This window comes from Balaenoptera borealis (assembly GCF_965194805.1).
Source record: "Balaenoptera borealis genome assembly, chromosome: 11".
Taxonomy (NCBI): Eukaryota; Metazoa; Chordata; class Mammalia; order Artiodactyla; family Balaenopteridae; genus Balaenoptera; species Balaenoptera borealis.
In genome coordinates, this window is record NC_138868.1 from 32,337,475 (window position 1) to 32,359,716 (window position 22,242).

Genomic DNA, 22,242 nt, shown 5'->3' on the forward strand with positions numbered 1-22,242 from the left:
ACACACACACACACACACACACACACTGCAATAGATTCTTAGACCTTTTAAACTGGGCTGGTTTAATTTTTTATCTACTGCAAAACTTACCCACTTAAAAGTTAACAATAGGTTATATGTTCAGTCTTATTTTGCCAGTGTAATCAGTAGGTCCATATGGACCCCACACCTTTCTTTTTCTGTGTAATGTAGGTGAAGGGCTAACTAAACCAAAGTTTTCCAAGAATCTTGTGATTATTGAGAAAATTCTATCAAAAGATAAAATGGGATTCCTGTGGAATTCTCACGGGAATTCTCTGTGATATTAAAAATTGCATTCAATGGTCTATCAGCAAAGGCTCTGAGTGATGAAACATGGTGACTAGAGGGATGTTTGATCCCACTTAGAAAATATGCCATCAAGGCTTAGAATGCCAAAAATATGAGAAAAGGAAAAAAAAATTGTCAGAAACTGTAGAGTCAGAGGAGACCCTGCAGACAGCTCTGCAGTTTCAATGTGAGGTCCATGGTCACCTGCAGAGTGTATTACAATGCAGACTCCTCAGTCCTTTTCCAGGACTACTACATCCCTCAAGAAGGAGTCTAAGAATCTGAATTTTTAATATATATACTCACGCTCCCTAAGTTTGAAAACTGCTTGTACAATGTAACCTTCACATTTAATCAATAGAGAAACTGACAGAGAAGATAAATGATTTGCTCAAAGTTGCACATGTAGCTTTTAACGATGATAGGGGAATTGTCTCAGATCTTTTGTGTCACGATTATTTGCTCTTGGTCAGTTGGTCTTGACCATTAGCTCAAATGCATGACATTTACAGAGGACAGCCATGTACTAGCTTCATCATCTTATAGGTTGGCCTATAAAGAATGTGTGCAGACTTGGCCTTTGATATCCTGAGACTCAGTGTCTTCTCAATGGTTTTCAATCATGTTTGGTTACTAGGTTTTACCAGCAGAAGTCAGAACATCTAAAAAATAAAGAACTAAAGAAATGAACATATACACATTTGTAATTTCTATGTCAATAAAAAGACATACCTCCTTTCTATTTTCTTTAATAGAACCTGGAACAAAATAACTTTAAGATTAGAATCTGTGACAAGCTCAGAAAATATTTAGGCAATATTATGACATCATCCAAGTGAGATAAGAGAATTCCAGAAATGGATTATTTCAAGCATCAGCAAAGTGTTGATAGTAGATAATACCATATAAAGCAAATGGCATTTTATCTAATTAAATTATTCTTTTTTTTCACTTTGTAGATTTTTTTTTTTCATGGAAAGAACAAAAAGCTATACAGTGTCTGTGAGGGGGAGAAAAAAGTATCATTTTTTTGAATGACTGCTATGAGGCAAACACTTTAGTAGGCACTGCTATCTAATGACTTTAGATACACACACACACACAAACACATGGAATTACTTGTTATTCAAATTAGCCGCTGACTATTAACAAATTTACCAAGAATTAGTAATGTGATTTTAAAACTTAATTCCACTGCACAAGACATGGAATTTTATGGTTTTCTTTTAAGTATCCTATCTTTTGGAGGTATTTTCTGAAAAAAATCACTGTTATATTTCCCCATGCAATTTTTCATCACAACACTGACAATGGTTACATTGCTATAAATGTTAGTTTACATAAATGTTCCTCCCTCCAACGGCTTGCGAAACTGGAAATGCCTTAAGGAAAAAGAAACCAAAATGAAGTGTAAGTTGAGTAAGGATAATGATTTCTTCTCCTGCTCCTGCTACTACTGCCACTAGCACTGCCAGATTTTATCAAGCATCAGCAATATTCTAGGAAGTCTGCATGTGTTAGTTCTAAACTTTGCAACACAATTGTTCACTAATTACTTTTCTTCTTGATGTAGAATCAAATCTAGAGATAGGTTTAGTTAGTAAGGGCAGCAATTATTCTACAAATCAGACAGGGAGTAAATTTGCCTTGAGAAGCAGTAGTTTTCCAAAGTGATTAGGCAAAACAACATTAAACAGGCCCCAGAAGGTGTGTAAGCCCAGTATTGGTGCTCTAGAGTGCAACAAAACAGAAGCTCAAATTCATCACGTAGCGTCACCTGGACAAGTTCTGATGAAGACTAGGAGTTATTCAGTGTAGTTTCTTGTTTTGACTCATTCAGTCATCCTGTTATTCAAACATTTACACTACTAAGCACCTACTTTGTGACAGGCACTATTTTAGTTCTATCGTATTAAGAGGATGAATAACACAAAGTCCTCCTTTTGTGTAACTCACATACAAGTGGGAAAGACTGTCCATAAAAACATGTAATGTCAGGTATTTATAAGTGCTCAGAAATGAAACAAAAAGCAGGGTATGAGAACAAAGAATGATGGGCAGTTCAATTTTAGATGGGGAGATCACAAAAGCTCATTCTATGAAGGTGAAGAATGAGCAAAAATCTGTGAAGTGGAGAATGAAGCATGCAAACATATGGGCTGAGAGCATCCCGGTGCAAACGCAAAACGAGTGCAGGTCCTGAATTAGAAAGAGTTTGAAATGTTCAAAGAAAAGCAAAGAGGCCTCTGTGGCTACAGAACAGTGAGCAGGAGAAGAGTAGCAGAAAATAAGGTAAACGAAAAAGCCAGGAGCTGTATAATGTAGGAGCCTGTAAACCTCAATAAGTAATTTGCCTTTTATAATACATGAGATGGGAAGTCATTGGAAGGTTAAAAGCAGTGACTTGGTCTGTTGTTTTGAAGGCTTGGCTCGGCTACTATGTGGAAAACAGGCTGGAGGAAGTAAGGATTGAAACTGGATAATTAAGATGCTACAGAAGTAGTTCAGGCAACAGAAAACAGACGTTGAACTAATGTGGTAGTGAGAGAGGATGTGTAAAAAGTCCTATTCAAGCTATATTTTGAAGTTAGAGCCAAAAGGATTTGCTAATGAATTTTGTCACACTTCCTCTGTGACTATGTAAAAATAACTGAACCTAATTGAACCTCAATTTCTACATCTTTAGGATAAAATGATGTCCTAGTGAAATAATAAATCCAGACAATGATCACCAGTGACTGCTCTTATTGCAAAAAGAGAGAAAACCACTCATTATGTGCCTCCTGATAGAAATATATAACGCCAATTACGAGATATTCTTTAACAAAAATCTGAATCTGATCACACTTAAAAATCTCTCTCTCAAGTTACAGGAAACACAGGGGACCAAGGGACATATTAAACAACATAAAGGGAATGTAACTAGCAAAGTCTAGAATGTGGGTAAATCTACAAGCTAAAAATTTAAGCTGTCCATCAAACAAACTGCAAGAGACAAAATGATAGTGAGAGGACCCTATACACTAAAAGAGAGCTGAGAAACATCAACCGATTGCAATGTATGGATCTTTTTAGGTTCTTATTTAAACAACTTCAAAACTCAATTTAAGAAACAATTTGTGAAACATAAACAAGGACTGGATTTTAGTTCATGATATTAAGGATGATGATTTTTTAAAGTATGAAACTTATATTTTGGTTTTAGGTTTAAATATTATTTAAATTTTAGAGATATGCACTGAAATATTTTATAAAACATGAGATACATGGTGTTTCATGAATACTAATCCAGTGGCTGACAGAAGTGAATAGGAGTATAGATAAAACATGTTTGGCCAGGAGTTGATAATGTTGAAGCTCAGTGTGTGTACATAGGTCTTCATTATATGATTCCCTCTACATTTTATACATTTGGAATTTTCCATAATAAAAGATTATAAAACTAAAAAAAGATAATTGAGTAGAAACATTGGCAGGATTGCTGTATAACTAATCTAGTCTTACTCTCCAAGTGCATTCTTTTAAACTTTTGGGGAAAAAATGTAACCATGAATGGTAAGAATATGCCTAATATTTGATGAATTAGTTACTCTTTTGAGATATTGCCCAAAGGAAATAGTTCACAAGCAGCCTTAAGTATGCTTTTTACATTTATTGGTTTTCCACCCAAAACTCCATTTCCCACATCACTGCAATCAGGACCCAGATTTTGTTCAGGCATCCACTATTTTTAAAAGGTGACTGTATCTTCAGTCAGTTATAAATTCTGAGAAGTCCAAGCCAATGGTGGTAATATTATTTCTTTTAACTGTAATCTGCTTACAACTGAGCATGTGACCTAGTTTGTGTGGATGGAAAGTGAAGTGAAGTATGTTAATGGGGCATATGGGAAAGTTTTCTCACTCTGAAAAGGAGATATAAGGAAAAGACTCTTCCTTTTTTTACAGTGTGATATTGTGTTTGTGCATAACTAGAGCACAAGACTCTAAAGATGGTAGTTCAGACAGATGTATATAACCTGGGTCCTTGTTGACAACCTTGAGCAAGTATTGATAAATTGGTGCATTAAACAATAAAGAAGGAGCCCTAATTTGGAATTGCTGCTTTGGTGAGAAAATAAATGTTCCTCATTGTTTAAACTGTTTTGAATTAGGTTTTATGCTACTGTCAAATCAGAATTTATTTTAAAACAGCAGGAGTTTGGAAGTAACAGACTTTAAAATGTGGAACTGGGGCTTCCCTGGTGGCACAGTGGTTGAGAATCTGCCTGCCAGTGCAGGGGACACGGGTTCGAGCCCTGGTCTGGGAAGATCCCACATGCCGCGGAGCAACTAGGCCCGTGAGCCACAATTACTGAGCCTGCGCGTCTGGAGCCTGTGCTCCGCAACAAGAGAGGCCACGACACTGAGAGGCCTGCCCACCACGATGAAGAGTGGCCCCCGCTCGCCGCAACTAGAGAAAGCCCTCGCACAGAAACGAAAACCCAGCACAGCCATAAATAAATTAATTAATTAATTAATTAATTTAAAAAAAAAATGTGGAACTGAATGAGTGAAGAAGTTGAGAGTACCGGTCAGTAAACTATTCTCTGCAGGTCAAACCCTGACTTGCCACTTATTTTTGTAAGTAAATTTCATTGCTACACAGCCTGTCTAGTTGTTTACATATTGACTACAGCTCTTTCATGCTATTATGTCAGAATTCAGTGGTTCTAACAGAGACCATGTGGCCTGCAAACCCCGAAGTATTTACTATCTGGTCTTTTACAGAAAAAAGTGTGCCAGACTCCACCGTGCAGCAAAGGGCACCAATGATACCATTATTTCAGGCCTGGGAGATGACCGTCCCTGTTATGAGCTTGTAAAATAGTTACATATTTTTCAACTTTTATTCAGCCACTCATCTTAGGGGAAATAATAAAAAAAGAAATCAGAATGCTTTCATAGAAGGACTGATTCCCACTTTTTTTTCAGTAAAATTTTTCAAGAAAAGATAAAATTTATAAAAAGCTGCCTCATAAGAAAAAGCAGGGAGGGAGTAAAATATAGCTTTTCTAAGGACATGTTTTGTGGCATACAATAAAAAATGAATTTTTTGGACTCTCATAAGGCTGGAAAACTATTTTCCATTTCACACTAAAGTTGGTGACAGAAAAGCCAGAGAAGCAGAAAATTTAGCAAGGAAGTTGGCAAAATATAGAAAAATGTGACTAAGAGCACGGAGTCTCATGTTATACAAGATCACAAAATATCGGGCTGTTGCTCTTAGTGCATGGGATTGACAAGAAACAAGTGACCAGGAGCATATTAAATTAGAATGAAACTTTAACATTAAAGAAACCTATTTCTGCTTCACAAAATCCTCTAATTGTTCAACTACTAAGGTCATCCTTGTATCCTTGAATTTAGATATCAGGAAGTGTATTACTAACCATGTGCTTTCTCTAGAAAGGCCTTCTCCCATCTCAGATAAGGCCATGAAGGAGAATGACAAGGGAGATTTTCTCAGAAGGTAAAATTAGGACAATGAAGGACAATAAATGGAGGAAATTATTTTAGAGAAGTTACTCGGGGGCTATTCCATGATTAGCTGATCCCAGAACTCACTCCACTTCCATGACCAAAAACTTTTCCTCTTCGCAGGGATATGCTGTATGTCAAGGCACAGTGACTACTGTTTTTGATATCTCAGTCTCCCTTTTGGAAATGGACTTTTTTTGCCAATATCCTGTTCCTTTTGTGCCATCATATAATGGGTATCTAAAAGTGAATGATAATTTTTACACATAGAAACATATAAAAAACTTTCTAAAAAGAATAGCAACAGTAAACAGAAATACTTGACTTTTGCATGAAAGCAGTTCATGAAGGCAATTTGGTATTTTCTCTCTTTTTGGGCTGTGGGGTGTCTAAGTGTTATTGATGTGTGCACACAGTAAAAAGGATATTCATGTATGGAGCAAAGCGATAGGCTATGAGATATATTATTAGTTATTTATTGAAAAAATTTCTCCATTTCCTTCTTACTAATGGAAACCTCATTTTCTTTCATTGTTTAGTATATATATGTGTGTGTAATTTGTGGTGAATGCTTTGTTCACCACTGTATCTTTAGCACCTAGCATGTTCCCTGACAGAAAGCAAACATATGAATAAAATTTTTAAAAAATTAAATTATGAAATAAAAACCAACAGGCCAAATGACAGACGCACTATGTTTACGTTTACAACTGTCAATAGGTATGTCTATGGTCAAGGGTCAGGATGTGATAAGCAAAACAAAAGCGTTATAATTTGTTACAGTGATTCTTACTACAAAATGGTTTTCAGCATTGTTTTATATTATATTTTCAATAAACAAAAAGTAAAATAAAATTTGGCAGTTATTCAGGATGATCTCTTTCTCTCACATGCTATGATTGTCTGTGTTGGCATACATGATCATCTGAGTGCTTCCTCAGTATTAAGATTTGATTGTGAAAATGGCCCAGCAATCCACTGTAAGCTCATGACCAGTAATAACAAAAACCATTTCTCCTGATGACCTTGCATATTAAAGTTTCCTCAAATGTTTGGGTTACAATTAAAAAATGGGCAAAAAGACCTAAATAGACATTTCTCCAAAGAAGATATACACAAGGCCAACAGGCACATGAAAAGATGCTCTACATCACTAGTCACTAGGGAAATGCAAGTCAAAACCACAATGAGATATTACCTCACACCTGTCAGAAGTGCTATTATCAATATGACAAGAAATAACAAAGTGTTGGCACAGACGTGGAGAAAAGGGATCCCTTGTGTACTACTGCCAGGATTGTAAATTGGTACAGCCACTAAGGAAAACAGTATGGAGAATCCTTAAAAAAATTTTTAAGGAGAATCCTTAAAAAATCCTTAAAAAAATATAATTAACATATGATCCAGCAATTCCACTTCTGGAAATATATCCAAAGAAGTAATACCTATAGTTCTTAAGACTTTAGTGCAAAAGGGTGCCTTGAAACTCACAAAAAGAGAGTGGTGGACAGAAGGTAAAATTGGGCTCTGGAGGAGAGCAAAACCTGAGTCTGGATATAAATTTATCTTCCCAGATTTTAAGGTTTTCCAGATAAAGTGTCTGTACTGGACAAATTCTGAGTGGAAGGAATATACAAATACCCTATATTCTCAACTCTATGACTTCATCCTTAATATTCCATCTTCCTGGAATGTGCTGTCTCTCTCTCCCTTACCCCATCACCTACCCAAATTCTAATCATCTTTCTAGACTGAGTTCAACAGTCACTACATTCACAAAACTGTTCCTGCCCACTTAGTCCTCTCCAATTTATAAGTGACACTTTGGTAGCTTGTGCTCCTCTCTCTCACCTTTGCTTGCAAGGACTGATGAATGGAACACCACCAGGGGACACAAGTTCTTCCCGTGATAATCTATCTGGATAGCGTCACTCGAGTTTTGCAGGGCACATCCTGCCTGGCTCTATGAGGAAGCCCTACCTCTACCAGACAGTGAAAGTATGGCTTATGTTTATTCATGCCTTACACAGTTCCTTTCACTTAGTCAGTCCTAATAATCATCATCCATGCTGCAGTACCTCGCATGATCCTGTTTTTGAAAATCAATTTAAAATTATAAAACATCTCAGATATACAAAAGACATAGAGTATAATACAGTGAACATCTATGTACTAAAATTACATAATTGGCAAATATTAACATTTTATAAAATTTGCTTTGTGTCACGTTTTTTAAGTTATAAAACATTTCCCACACACGTGAAATATACTTTTTACTTCTTTCCCTCCATTCCTCTCCAAAGGTAACACTATCCTTACAGGGATCTTTTGAAAATTCATAGAGCCCATTCCCCTCAATCGTATGCTGGCTAAGAGTTCTTTATTTCCTGCAAAACCTCTCTCCAGATTGCTTTAAAAATCAGTTATGCTCTTTGGCTTCCTCAAAATTAGTGTGTCCAGAACCCTGGATGGAGTGTGATTCTGGGTACACTCTCCCTTAATGGATTGTAAATCAGAGCTGTCGCTTGGAATTGCACCAGGACATTCTGAGTGCTCTTTTCCTAAATATTTACTGAGCTCTGCAGATTTTAATCACACGTTTCTCATGTAAGACGATGCTGTTGTACAGCACCTTTTATTTTCAAGGGCTTTTTTTCATCCATCCTTATAACGATTGAGAAAATGGAAGAGAACAAGTTTTCTTCACCATTTTAGAGCTGATATAAACCATGGAATAGAGGATGTAAGAGATGACCTGTGAGTGTCATAACCCACATGGGACTGGACAAGGAAAACATCTTAACATCTTACAGCTGTATTTTTATCTCTTCTCAAAAGTTATACAAAACATACTGGCATTCTTTCCAGGATGTTTTCTTTTTGCATAAGAGAACGTCAGCTCCATTTTTATGAAACAAATACATTCTTAAAGTGATCTTGTGATCCCTTGCTATTTCTGTGTTTTGATATTTTTTTTAATTCCAGGTAACTTTTTTTTGTACAAAAGAGAAGCAGGCTAAAAAAAATGACATTTTGTGATACCAGGTGCAAACTTCTAAAGGCTATGCTGTGATGATAAATCTTATTCATCATATCTCTTAGAAAAATAAATTATAACATCATTTTTACCACTGAGGAAAGTGCGGTTCAAAGTAAGTACATTGTCTTTTCTAAGGTGACAAATGTTCAAGACTGGGACTCACGTCTGTCTGACAAATGCCTATATCACTCTGTCTTTGGTCTTCAATATGTTTCTCTGGGTTAATTGATTACATTGAACAAACTGAATTTTTTTCTCATTGGAAACTTCCTCAGTACTTGTGATGATCTTGAGGCTAATACACATTTCTTCATCTGTAACACAATGATAATAGCTGCACCTAAATGTCCTACGAACTGAGGAGAATGAGAAATTGGAGGTTCTGCACCAGGAGTCTCCTAGCCCCAGGGGAGGGAGGAGGAAAGCCAACCAACTAAACAAATATACTGAAATAGTGCCTATAACATGGGTCATTGTGAGAAACAGAAAAGATAATCCATTTTAAGTGCCTAGTCAAGTGCATGGTACATAGTAAAAACACAATACATGGAAATAGTATATTATTATGTTATTAATATTATTACAGAAATTGACTCCACACTGCCTTCACAAACATGTACTGACACCTGCTCACAGCTGAAGATACCATGTCGGTGTCGGAGGACACCCATGGAATAGGCCTTGGTTCTCGTACTTGAGGACTACATGGGTAAAAGCAGGAAATGAATGTTTCCAAATAAATGCAATGGAGTATGGCAAGTGCAGTGATAGACACATCTAAGGGCTAAGGAAATGTGAGACTGGAGAAAGAATTCTCCCAGGATTTGAGGAAGGTATCACTATAAAAGGGGCACAAAGATGCACCTGGTGCTGCCATTTTGGGACTGTGGATGAGTAAACAGATCCTCAAGTCTTAGGTTTTTCATCTGCAAAGAAAGTGTAACAGTATTTCTTCCATACAAGTTTGTTATAAGGATCACTCACACATATACACATAAAGCCTAGCTTAATACAAAATTCAAACATTGAGTTTAACCAAGTCTACAGATTTGGTCCCAAATTACACAGCTTTCCCATAATATGATGTTGTTCCCAGGAGCCTTGGAAGACTGGGAAAAGGGCCTCTGGTGAAACATTATTTACTGTATGTTTGTTTATGTATTGGTTACTATCTATGAGACTGACACTGTAGAAAATTGTGAAAATCTACAGAAATCTATTAATTTTTTTTTCAATCCAGCTCCTATTACTGAAGACATTAATCAATACTGTTTTTTTTTTTTTTTTTTCCGCGTAACTCAGCTTGTGGGATCTTAGTTCCCTGAACAGGGATTGAACCCGGACCTTCGGCTGTGAAAGCATGGAGTCCTAACCACTGGACTGCCAGGAAATTCCCAATACTGTTTTTAAGGAGAGATTTAGAGTTTTGACCAATTTTGTTATTTGGCCAAAGTTATCATAATAGCATTCTAACTCCATAAATTTTTGTGTGTCTTCTGACTTCCTAAACCTAAACTTATTTACAATTCTAAATCCGCTGGAAAGATAACTAATTTTGAAGAAAGAGAGCTTTTAGGAAGTAGTGTAATATGTAAGGATACATAATATATAATGAAATCTCTAAAGAATGGGTTTTATAGGTATTATGTGATTTTAAAAAAAAAGCAATTGTTAGTCAGAAGGCCTGGGTTCTAGTCTCTGTTATGATCCAAGCAAGCAGTATAACTTCTCTGAGCCTGTTTCCCCACAATTATAATAATGCCAGAACCAGATAATCTCAAAAGTTCTCTGATTTATGACTTTTAAAATTCTCATTCAGTTTTTCAAGCCAAGTGCATTCTCAGAAATACAGAATTGCGAAATAATCCATTCAGCTGAGTATCATTATTCCTGTTTTAAGAATGAGGGAGAGTCATTATCCAAGGTTATTCAGCTAATGAGTAATAGAGCTCAGGCTTGAGCCCAGACCAAAATAATTAAATCATTTTAAAATTTAAATAGTGATTACAAATCACATAATTTTTTTCAATTAATTCAGTTTCTCTCTCCCTCTCTCTCTCAACATAATGCCAATTCCTACAAAATTCAAGATAAAGGTAATTCTGCAGTAGAACTTGGGATCTCTTTCTTTTTCTTATCAGCACTTTCATTACCTTACTGTAATAACCTCTTAAATGTGTCTCTCACTTCTGTCTTTCTCTCTCACCTATAATTCACATTGCTTATAAATATGAAAACATTCCCTTTTGAATTACCGAGACATTAACATCTATACTATACAAAAGAAACACCTGAGGTCTAATTTGAGTGCATATTTCTGTAAAACTTCACTAAGAGGAAAGAAAGACCCTCTTAGTGATATTCTAAGAGTTTGGCACACTATTCTCTTCCAACCACAAAATTACATCCTATGGCTTCTAACTGTTTGGAGAAACTTAATAAAAGGCAAAACCATGTGAAGGCAGGACAGTGAGTGGTTTATTGATTACTGATTGCTTTCTTATTTAACTTTTATATCGGCTCTCAAGTGTTACCTCTCAATTCAGACCATTACACACATATTGTACTGAACTTCCTAAGACAGCTCAGTACATCCTTCTTGAGTTAGGCAGCAGAGGTGCACAGGGCCTTTTAATTATAATATTTCAAAAATACATCAAGTTTACCATAAACCTCTTTTAAATTTTAAAATTTTGCAGAGTACATACAGAATTAGAATTTCAATATTCCTCAGTCTTTTATTTAAGATGAAAAATAATACCTTTTCAGTATGCATAATGAAAAGATAAAGAACTATAAAATGTAATTTGAGATATTCAACTTTTAGACAAAATTAGCAAACATGTGGTACTTAGTACATATTCATGATTATAAAGTAAGACTCTTCATAGGAATTAAAATTCTTTTCAAAGGTTAATCAAAGTTCCTAAGCTTCTAAAGAATTGTATCTATACCTATCAATTTGCAAAGAGTGCCCATTTGCACATGAGAGGGTCAGCTTCGCTAAGGTTGGAGAAACACAATAAGAAATACATACATTGTGCTAATTCTGTGTCAGACCCTGGAATCATTTATTCATTCATTCATTCATTCAGGCACTCAGCTCTATTCACTCAACAACTTCACAAAATCCTTTTGAGATAGAAATTTTTAACGTTCATGATACATTCAGGAGGAAACTGAGGTGCTGAGTTAGCCTAACACCACAGGGTAAATGGTAGAGCTGGGATTTGAACCCAGGCAGTCTCAGCACATGTTCTTATTCCTCGCTGTACCATTTTGTTTCTACACTTTTTCACTAATAAAGAGGGAAAAAATCACATTTGGAGTAGTTGCTGATATCTCTGTGACACTGGCTTGATCTTGTTGCTATGGAGTAGAAAAGAAATTAAAATATGTGAATTTATAAATTAACATATCAAAGTTGTCTTAAGGATGCATGGCTTAGGAAGAAATTCTGCAGGCTTCACCTCTAAGCACTGAATTTTTATTCTGCACACGTGAACACCTCTAGGTTTGCCTTGACATTTAGATTTTCTCAAGTATAAAATGTTCCCCAATATTTCTTGCAAGTGTTAACATCGTACAGAATACCCAACATTACTCTATTTGGGTAAACTTTGTTGATTGATTGATTGATTGATATTTGCTTAAAGGCCCCTCCCCCTTGTGTAGTTGCTGGCATTCTCTCAATATGGGTCATTAGCAGTGACTTCAAGTGGTTCAATAAGCAGTATTAAAGATTGGTCATAATGGGATGACTTATAAGGTTTGATTTTAAACAATTCATTTAGCTCTCTCAGTCTGTTTTCTAATCTGTAAAATGAGAAAACAATTAGTGCCTAGTCATGCATGTATTATGGAGGCTTAAATGAGATACATGCAATATACTTAGAACATAGCTTGTCATATTTAAATGCTTAGTAAAATTTAGCTATTATTACATATGTTAAAGGCTATTGTTAAGAGATTTCAAATAGACCTTTATTAATTCATTTGTTGTTGACTTTGCAATCAACTATTTTGTGTGAAATTCTGTGCTAAAGCCAAGACAATAAGCATATGCAACACTGGTGTTATCCATAAGAGACTTATAGTCACTTCAGGAAAAATAATAAAATGTTATATATAAAATATTCCTCTTTTTGCATAATAAAAGACTTGACATTTTAAAGAATTCTTTTGCTAAAGAACTACCTGATTCTGGTTAAAACATATTTTGATGTATTTCTTAGACTGTTGGAAGTAATGAAACTCTCAAAAAAATAGCATAACAAAACAAATTAAACAAAGAAATAATCATGATCTGAAACCAGAACAGAGGTAGTGAGTGGTAAGCTTGTAAAAGCCTGTGTTACCCAGGAGACTAGACCTTTGGCCACTCCAAAGTGTGGAGCTAAAATTGCGATTTTCACGTTAAGATTGGGCATTTAAATCAGGAAAAAGTGGTCCCAGGCACATTGTCCCCTGGCGCCCAGCAAAGGAAAACACAAATTTTCTCTGTAGAAAAGCATCCCTGGTTTAAGCCCTAGTGAGGCAGGAGATAGATGGGCCTCAAGCTAGGCATTTACAACTGGTCTCCCATTTACATTTCATGGGGCAGGAAAAAGTAGGCTTCAGGCTGGACACTTACAACTAGTCTCCTGTTCACATTTCCTGAGACAGGAGGTAGATGGGCTTCAGGTTAGACATTTAAAATCAGCTTCCTGTTTGCTCTCCGAAATGGAAGTAACAACAGGAACAGGGTAAATAGCTTTGTTTCCTGTGGACACCTTAAGATAACAGTCATGGCAGGAACAGAAAGGGGATAAACCTTGTTTGAGTAAAAGATCAAGAGGTCATACATTTCCCATCCTTGGGGCAAGGGAGACACTGCACATATGCAGAAAGTCTCCTTGGGGGTCAAAAGGAGGGGGCACCACCCCGTAATATGTGATACCAAGGCCATCCCATAGGCCTCTGGGCTGAAATTCATCTTGGAAAAAATTTGCGCACGCGTGTTGGGCAGGGTCCTAGGGCAGGTCAGGTGTGGAAAAAGAAATCAGATAATTGGCCAAAGGTAAACAAAGACCCTGATGAACTGCCCTATATAAATGATTTAACCGCCTCTTCACTGCACTCCTCCTCATTGGGGAGGACGCCCACACCCTTTCTCTCCAGGTGTGCATCTCTGTGTTGCTCCTATCTTAACTAAACAAACTGTTTCTCTGTGTGCTCTCCCACTTGTTGTGCTGTGTCTCTAACAATAATCTTTGTACCTGTTTTTACAGTTTTTGCCTCCGTGAGAAATGCATTTTTTCACTGGGGGCAAGAGCCAGGGGGTGTGGTGGCTAAGATTCCTGCTTTTCATCCAGGCTACCCAGGTTCAATTCCTGGGCAGGGAATTAAGATCTCACTTCATGCCACCACTCACTGTTGCCTCTCTGAGATCACTAGTACTCCCACTGATCAAGATGATTAAGATCTGGCAAATATGACACATAAAGATCACTCAAAGAAAGAAGAAAATGAAAATCAGGAGAAAAAAACATAGGTTTAGATTCTTCAGAGTTTTATATACTTAAATAATAACACACATAACACATATAATAAAGTAACTGAGGATAAAATGTTTAAAAATAAAATACAGAACTGAAAAGATGAACAAACAAGGAATATTCATAAAATTTGGATTTGAGACATGAAAAAAATTAATGAAAAATATATACAGTAGATTAGCTACAGCTATAGTGAGATCTGGGGTATTGGATTTAAACAAATTACAAAGAATGCAGGACAGAAAGGAAAAAAAGAAAGATCCGGCATGTGTTGGGAGTAGAGTTGAATGACTAAGTGATAAATTGGTTTAAGGAGAAGGGGAAAAGAAGAAGGAAAACTGGGAGTTGTGCCTTGAGCATTTGGATGCATTGAAGTGTTCTCTTTACTTTTTAAAAGATTTTCAGTTAATTCTGTTTAAGCTCCATTCCAGGTAGCCCATTCAGAGGTTCTTGCTATTTACAGTTTCTGAGCTGTTCTGAGGTCTGATAGGCATGGTTTTTGTTGGCTTCTCCATGTATTCTCAGCTTTTCACCTATCATGTCTAAAGTTAGCTACTACTTGCTTATCTGTTTTTTCCAGATTCCAAAACAGTGAGGGCATCTATTATCAATTGTTATTGTATGTAAAGCACTGAGAACAATGCCTGGCACAAAATATATGCTATATAAGGGTTAGCTATTGTTGTTGTTCTGTTATATCTTATTATTTCTTCCACATCCTTGCCAGTTTTGATGGGATTAGACATAAGCAAATATTAGTCAATATACATATTTAATAAAGAGTCTTGAGTATTGTATTTTTTCTCTTCTAGTTCAGGCTGAATCCTGACACTTGTTTTAGGATGTTTCTGTTTTCAATGTAGTTATTCTCTAATGGCAACCTGAAATAATTATGAAAACATATTGTTTGACATGTTATATGTCACAATTTAATAGTCTAAACTCATTTAGGATGGGGTAACCCTTTATATAAATTGCTGTCATTTCCTAAAACAGCCAATCTACTACCCTAGCTTGAGTTTAATTATCAGGAACATTCTAACTGTGATTGTGAAATGCCCATAAGGCATTGCATCATCAAAAGTGAGAATAAGTCAAGATTCTCACAACTAAATTCACAATTAAACATGATAGAACATGTAGTTTTAATGATCTACTCTTTGGTTAAAAGTTCTCAGAGCATGTCTTATGGAATTCTTTTATAGTGTGTTAGTATATATTGGTTGAAAACAAGTCTGTTTAAAACATATTTGGCCAGAGCTTGGTAAAACTAACTTATATATGTCTTCAGCATGCTAATTTTCACTATTAATATCCATCTTGGAGGTGATTAGGGGATAATGGAAAATAAATATTATTAAGAAACAAATTCCTACCTCATTTGATTACTAACTCCTTTTTCTTTGGATATTTAATAGAATTTCTGGGACCACACTTTGGAAAATGTGGATATAGACTGAACTTCATCTAAAAATGCCACAATCTAATTGTAAGTGAATACCTCTTTTCTACTTAGTACTGAATATCACACTAATAGTGACATTTACAAATACCTCAGGTCAGGCATATGTTTACTCAAAGTCCAGGATATCACAGATTTGGATAAATCCAATTTCCCTATACAGATTCACCACTGCAGGCAAGCTATTTTGACAAAAATAGGCTCAGACGCTGCAATTCTTTGACTTCTTTTCAAATAATGCCAGTGTTTTCACAACTAAAGAAGGCAATCTCCCAGCTTGGGTAACACATACTTCTAATTATATAAGCAGTGCAATTACTGCATTACCTTGGAGAATCATCAAGGAGGCAGAAACGGGTTTACAAGGCTAGGTTCATAAATGTTATAAGCTTGTTACCAGAGAGAAGGTGGGCTTTGAGAGAATATTTATGTAATTTCTGAGACAGGATGACTAACTCCACAGTAGAGGAGCGTTTGGGGACAACCAGCCTGTTTCTACAACTGTTTCTTCTTTAAAAAATAACACCCATTTTTATTAAATTTTATAAGGTAGGAGTTCATACTTCTTTTTAGCTGAGAGATTATCAGAGTGGGTGGTCGAGGGAGGAGGAAGGAAGACGAGTAGAGGAGCCAAGTACAGTGTGTTAGAGATTGTTCTTGCTAATTACATTCTCATCTCTGGAAATCCCAGCAAACTGGATTTTGAGGGTGTCAGTTTGGCTACCAGTTATGAAGAGACCATTGCTTTGAAAACTATAAGGCCATATATTCATTATATGGACACGATTGTTATTATTATTATAATATCAGTAGTGTCCAAATTACTGTCTTGGAACCTCTAACTTGGGAAATATACACTGACATATTTTATGATTTTTACCCTTCTTTGAGCAACTTACTGATGAATTTCTAATAAAACTGCTAAGCCCAGAAAGCTCTCTGCACAATATATACTGTACAGATTGATATGTATGTATGTATACACATGTATATAGGCTAAATTATTACCCAAATTGGCTAAAATTTAAAGATTATGATAATATAGAGTGAATCTATTTATCAATAAAAATGCAGTATCCTCAAAACCCAGTTTGAGAAACAAAGAACACAATTAAGGTTTTTCCTGCTATCAAGGGTATTTTTCCAAGAAGTTTTAAAAAAAAGTGTTCATGCATAGATCCATCCTATGCTTCTTTCTAAAAATAAAATACCCATTCTCCATTCTACTGGAGAGTTACTATTAACTTCTCAATCATAGCTGACAATCACCCTCTGTGGAAATAGCCCTGCCCATAATCCCTGCTGAGGAGAGCTTTGGACAAGTTATTCTTTGTACATTGTTGGCAATATTCAATATCAGACTCACAAAAATGGAGGGTGGAGGTGGAGATACTTTAGGAATGAGGCTTTACCAGCTTCATGTAGCAGCCAATGAAATACTTCTTTCATCAAAAAACATTTATTATGACCCTACTATGTGTCAGGTACTGTTCTATGTACCAATGAACGACAGACATGGTTCCTTAGAACTTTCAAGGGGGATGAGACAGTTAATAGAAAGTCAGTACTGCACGAATAATTCTAGATGGTTAAGGAAAACAAAACATGATGATGGGATGGAAAGTAGGGTAACACGAGTGCTATTTAGAAAGGGTGTTCAGAGCAGGAAAAAGCCTATTGAAGGTACTGATAGGCCTGAATGATAAGAGGAAGTCAAACCAACCATGTGAGCTCTGAGAGAACATCCTAGGAAGAGGGAACAGCAAGGATCTGTTACTCTGGTGTGGTGTCTTATGGACCTTCCATAATCATGTGCTAAAAAGCTCCTGATAGGGCTTCCCTGGTGGCGCAGTGGTTGAGAGTCCGCCTGCCAATGCGGGGGACACGGGTTCGAGCCCTGGTCTGGGAAGATCCCACGTGCCGCGAAGCAACTAAGCCCGTGAGCCACAATTACTGAGCCTGCGCGTCTGGAGCCTGTGCTCCGCAACGGGAGAGGCTGCGACAGTGAGAGGCCCGCGCACCGCGATGAAGAGTGGCCCCCGCTTGCCGCAACTAGAGAAAGCCCTCACACAGAAACGAAGACGCAACACAGCCATAAATAAATAAATAAATAAATAAATAAATAAATAAATAAATAAATAAATAAATAAATAAATAAATAAATAAATAAATAAATAAATAAATAAATAAATAAATAAATAAATAAATAAATAAATAAATAAAAGCTCCTGATAATAATCTCAAGTTAGGGGAGTGGGTGGTAAGCTTCAGGAGCTGACAATAATTTAAATAATGGGTCACCCTACTGTGAATTAGTTTAGATTATTAAATTCTGGTTGCTAACATGTTAAGCTTTAGTTTACACAACCTCAGGTTGCCTTTAGAAGAAGAATTACATTGAAAAAAGAGAATGATCCTGAATCATGTACCAGGATTCAGCCTGAATTAGAAAAAACAAAGAATACAAAATTCAGACTTCAGATTACATATGGACATTGACTCATGTTTTATTTCTATCCCTATCACAACTGGCAAGGAAACGACAGTAAAATATTCCAAAAGATAACCCACAAAAATAAGTAGTAAAATATAGCAAAATAATAACTAACATTTACATAGCACATACTTTGGGCCAGGCACTTCTGAGTGTTTTGCTTCCAATAACAATTACAGTAGATGTCCTCATAACTGTGGAATCTGGAAAAGCAAGTAGGCGATTGATGACTGACTTTGGAAATTAGTGAAAAGCTGAAGGTGCATGGAGAAATCAACAAGAAATCATGCCTATCAGCTCCTAGAAGGCAGAACAGCTGAGAGATTGTGAATATTAAGAACCTCTTAATGAGCTACATGGGGTAGAGTTTAAGCAGATTTAACTAAAAATCTTTTAATGTAAAGAGAGCCCACCAATACATACAACCGCTCAAGGCACAGTTCCCAGGTTTCCTTGATCCCTCCTTTTCCCTTTCTCCTGAAACCGATTCATCACCTAGTCCTTTCCCAAGGATCAGACTAAGGAATTTACAAATGGAAATTAGATCATGTCTCTCTTCTATTTAAAACAGTCTAATGGCTTCAAACTCGGGTGGGGGGGTGTGGGGGGAATCCAAACTTTAAAAGCAGCTTTATAATTTTCATGTGGTTTGCCCATATCTTTTATCTTTTTTTCACTTCAACCAAGGCTACCTTCCCCTATTTCTTTTCACGTTTTTCCTTCCTTAGGATATTTTTAGTAGCTCTTTTTCTGCACCTTTCAAGGGAGAGCTGTCTATCATTCTGTTATCTGCTAAGATACTTTCTCCGACAACATTCAGAGAATGTCACTCTTTTTCCACACTGCTCTTTTCGTTCCCTGCATTCCTTATCATTTCTTGGTTTGGTTTGTTTTTTGTGTAAACTATATCAAATGGGACTTCTTTTTTGTCGCAGAGTTTCAGCAGGTGCCTCAAAGATGTAGAATAATACCAAAGTTGCCAAGCACCTTATACCCTAATACTGCATGAGAGGGGAGGCTTGTCTTGGCCCAGAGTTGCTTGTGAATTGATATGTCTGGCTTCTTCAAATGGTATTGTTGTCCATTAGTTTATATTTCAATTTATTTTTGAACCCAAGATATTACGGATTATTATTGTTTGTTTACATTTATCCACATTTCTTTTTTTTTTTTTAATTCTGCATTTTGTCTTGTATCTCAGGTCTTCAGTCTGGTATTTTTCTTCTGATTGAATCATATTCTATAGAATGTCCTTTACTGAGTAATTCTTGGTAACCAACTCAGTTTTTGATTCTCTGCAAATATCTTTATTTCACAGCTGATTTTGAAAGATGGTTTTATCACATAGTGTAAAATTCAGCATTGACAATTCTTTCTTTAGTTTGAAGACACTGTACCACTGTCTGATGGTTTCCATTGTTCTTGAGAAGTCAGTTCTCTACTGTTCATTGGTAGGTAACCGTTTCTTTTTCTGGATGCTTTTCAGAGTCTCTGTTTTTTCATATTCTGCGGTTTTACTACAATGTATCCAGATGTATATTTATTTTAATTTATATGTTTGGTATTCATGGACTTCCTGTTATTAAAGATTGGTGACTTTCAATAATTCTGGAAGTTTCCCTAGTTTTCCTTATTCTCTTTTTCCAGATTTCCAATTAGACATATGTTAAAATTTTTCATTCTAGTCTCCATATCTTAGCCTATTCTTTATAGTTTCTAACTCATTCCTTTCTGTTATATTTTGTAATTATCTTCATATATTCCAATTTATTAGTTGTCTTCATACATGTCAATTTTGTAGTTTAACAGTTAGCTTCTTATGACAGCACTTATATGTTTATAAATCAAGAGGCTTGTGTGGTTCCTTTTCAAACCTGTTCTCTCTATTTATGGTCTCTGTACTGATACTTTTCATCCATTTCTTTTATTTATACCTAAATAATAATATTCTATATTTGATAATTTCAATATCTGAAGCCCTTGGGCATCTTTTAGTTTTGCCAATCCTTGATCATTGTGGTTTGCTGTATACACTGTGTTTATTGTGATTTATGTACATCTAGAGTGGATTTATGAGTTTTTAAAGTAGGCTTTTTGTTTCCCTCCTCACTGAGCAACAGCCAAGACAAACAAGATTTTTTGTCTAGTCCATTCCTTCAATGATGATACACATAGTCTTTGCTTTGCATGGCTCTAAAATGGACAAATTTCAATATCTACAATATAATTCAATAACAAGTCCCTTAACAACACGCTTAAAAAGTTCATACTATGATATATTAGCTATATGTAGTTGAATAAAGGATGAACTTCACTGCTAGCTCTTCAATCCACAAATCACTACTAAAATAACTGATGCACATCAGGATCAGTGACCAATCACATGACTTGTTGCAGCCAACAATAATCCACTCACTTCATTAATAATTTTAACATTAATTTCTCCACCAAATGCCATGTATTTATTAAGAACTTATTATTTGGAGATGAATGAATTTCTAGGCATGTGTATAAACTGTATTCCTGAGTAAAAAAGGGAATAGGAATATCTTTATACTTTTAGGGAATAGGAATCTATCATTTTTATCCATACTAAAACTTTAATGTAATATTTAATTTCAAAAGCCTTCCTGAATAAAGTATATAATTAAAATGTAAAAATGATTATTACTCACCTTTTCTCTGGTTCTACTTGAATTTTATTTGTTTTCCCTATGACCAAGTTTCTTGATCTTTAAGATATTAATTACAAAGACTGACTCCAGAAACAGACAAAAGCATTAAAGGAAAATGGGTCTACAGTAATTTACCATATATCCTAGTTATGGGTCCTTTCACTACTAAGGCCTCCTATGCAGGACTGAGAAGCATTTCCCTTTGCCACTGCCATAGCAAATCATGTGATGTTTATCACCTCAAATAAGATTTGAGGCATCAAATAAGATGCCTTAACTGTTTCTTTGCCACTTTGCAACAGAAATAAGAAAGAATAACTATTATTTGATGAAAAAGTCCCTCTCTCCCACAAAAAAGATTGATTCCAAAAATAGAGAAGAGGCTAAAAGGAATATGGATCTTTAGACATTCTACAGTATATCCTCATTTAATGCTGCTTTAAATCACACAGGTTTATAAGATCTGGCAAACACAAGCACCTATGACATAGCTGTGAACCTGGAAGCAAATAAGATCTCAGAACCTAGTAAGATTGACACCATTTGTATATTTTACTCTGTGGGGCAGCTGTGGAAGTGTTACCTACCAGTATGATTTAAACCTGCAGAGAAAATTAAAGTAACAATAAGTCCTGGAAGGGAAAGATGTCAGGAAATCAGACTTCTGGTCAGTTGGATACAGTCATCTTTCCTGGAAAATTATTTGGGGCTTGTTCTTTAATTACTAAGATTTGTTAAAGTAGAATGCTTGTTCTTTCATCTTCTTATCTGCATAAACACTTTCACCAACACTTTTCATCAACAAGTTTATATTAATTTCTATTAATAACTAATTTTAATATAGCTCTGTAAGCTATGTACTGTTCTATAGACTTCGCGTGTGTGTGCATGAATTTGTGTCTGTTTGTATAATACTTTAACTCTTATGACACTGTGAGCCAGGTGTTATAATTATTCCATTTTACAGATCTGATTAATCAACAAACATCGATAACTTGTTCAAGATCACAATATTAGTTAGTAACAGAACTTAGATTTGTACCAGAACAATTTGGTCCTAAAATTAAATTCTTGCCCAATATATTGGTTTGGCCAAAAAGTTTGTTTGGTTACTAAATACATTGTTCAATAAAATTCTTGGTGTAAATAAAAAGTGTCTTTTATTTTTACTTAAAAATCGAACAAATTTTTGACCAACCCAATACT

At 35.7% G+C, this 22,242-nt stretch overlaps 1 protein-coding gene and 1 long non-coding RNA gene across 3 annotated transcripts in view; one reads left to right on the plus strand and one right to left on the minus strand.

Annotated features, from left to right (window-relative positions):
- Positions 1–22,242, minus strand: part of ANO3 (anoctamin 3) — a 427,831-nt gene that overhangs the window by 235,183 nt on the left and 170,406 nt on the right. The window lies entirely within an intron of this gene.
- LOC309606025 overlaps positions 1–22,242 on the plus strand; it is a 45,508-nt gene continuing 23,266 nt past the window's right edge. The window contains exon 1 of the long non-coding RNA XR_014231611.1: positions 1–22,242. This exon is cut by the window's right edge and continues 14,538 nt beyond it. This is a non-coding gene — a long non-coding RNA (uncharacterized lncRNA).